General features: G+C 40.7%; 1 pseudogene; it reads right to left on the reverse strand.

Annotated features, from left to right (window-relative positions):
• Positions 1–368: 368 nt before the first annotated feature.
• Positions 369–1399, reverse strand: LOC125162915 (transcription elongation factor A protein 3-like; annotated as a pseudogene).
• Between the last annotated feature and the right edge of the window lie 390 nt (positions 1400–1789).

A 1789-nucleotide genomic window follows, 5' to 3' on the forward strand; every position in this document is an offset into this window, starting at 1 on the left:
ACATACACATACAAAAAAATAGTATGGAGGTTCCCCAAAATATTAAAAATTAAATTTAGTTACCATACTACTGGGTATTTTCTCAAAGAAAATGAAAACACTAATTTGAAAAGATATATGCACCTCTATGTTTATTGCAGCAACAGTTACAATAGCAAAGATATGGAAGCAACCCATGTGCCCATTGACAAATGAGTGGATAAAGAAGACGTGGTATATAAATACAATGGAATATTATTCAGCCATAAAAAGGATAATATCTTGCCATTTGCAATGGCATAGAGAGATCTATAGGTATAATGCTAAGTGAAATACTTTCTGTTTGTTCTTCCTCATCTTGTTCAGTGAAATTGTGGCTGGCAGTTCCATCAGAAACTCCAGTGACTGCCGTATTCATTACATAAGACAAAGGTATTCATGGGCTCAGCACTGCATGTCTGCACCTAGTTTTGGGTACAGTTCTTCCATCTACTGCACTGGAAGAGGTCAGTGGTGGTGCCACCCATCTTGGCCATCTGATGCTCACAGGTAACCTTCTGGGTCATGGAATTTCTCAATTCTCTCAGCTCATCACTGGCCATTTCCTCTGTCATCATCCTGGCAATAAGCACAACAGAGATGGCCCCACTGAGAACATTATTCCTCAGACTGGATTCCTGGAGTCCACAAGTTTGTTTATTTGTCTGTGAACCTGGTTCCAGTACTTCATGTCATTGCTCTTGAGCTCCTAATAGATATGATCTTCAATTTCTGATGACTTCTTGTCACAGTTGGCTCCATAGTCCTTGCAATTGTCATCAGCCTTCAGGGCTGCTGAGGGCATTTCCACACACTTATCCTGCACAGAGTACCCTATGGGATAGTAGGGTGCCAGGAGATAGATGGAGGGGGCAAAAGTAAGGATTGAGGTGCTGCTGGATGTTTTTGGAGTCTCTGCTTTTGATTTGCTGCTGTTTGATCTTTCCATCGATGGCCTTTTTGTAGAGGAGTTGGCTGAAGACTTGGAGTCCACAGAGTCTCTCCTGTCTTTGGGCTCTTGTCCTTGTTTTTTTCCTTGGTGGAAAAAGTCCTGCCTCTGGTTTCTGATGGGAACAGTCAAGTCCTTTTTCTTTCCTTGCTTTGTCTCTTTCTTCTCCTTTTTATTCTTTGGGAGGTCCAGGGGAGTTCAATAGCTCCAGTTTCTGATGAGGACTCTGACCAAGGACACCACCTTTTTGTCTTAGCAGTGCTTGTGGACCCCATTAGCAGCAATTCCAATCCTGGTTGTCTGGAATAGGTGGATGGACATCTGACAGCAGTTCAGTTCTTCAGAAGGTCAAGGACCCCTTCTGTGTTATTTATGGCCACAACCTTCTCCAAGCTTTCTGGCAATACTCAGCAGTTCCTCTTCCTGGCCCATGTTATCACACAAAACCTGGCAGGGCATGCTAAAATAAAGAGAATTAAGAGTACACTTATCTTGATGAGCACTGAGTAATGTATACAGCTGTTGAATCTTCATATTATATACCTGAGACTAATAAAATGCTGGATGTTAGTTATACTTGAATAAATTTTTTTTAATTCCTAATTTTTTATAATTATACTGTGAGTAACAATGTGTATGCTTTGGCTCTTGAGAACATATACAGAAATATGTAGAGGTAAATCACACAATAATTGCATCCTTCTCTCATGCGGGTCAGAAGAATAACATTAAATATGCATACATAAAATGATGATGTGGCGAATGTAAACAATTGGTGAATCAGGGTAAGGGGTTTTAAAGGAGTTCACCACCCTAAACCTG

The sequence above is a fragment of the Prionailurus viverrinus genome, chromosome A3 (assembly GCF_022837055.1).
Source record: "Prionailurus viverrinus isolate Anna chromosome A3, UM_Priviv_1.0, whole genome shotgun sequence".
Classification (NCBI taxonomy): Eukaryota; Metazoa; Chordata; class Mammalia; order Carnivora; family Felidae; genus Prionailurus; species Prionailurus viverrinus.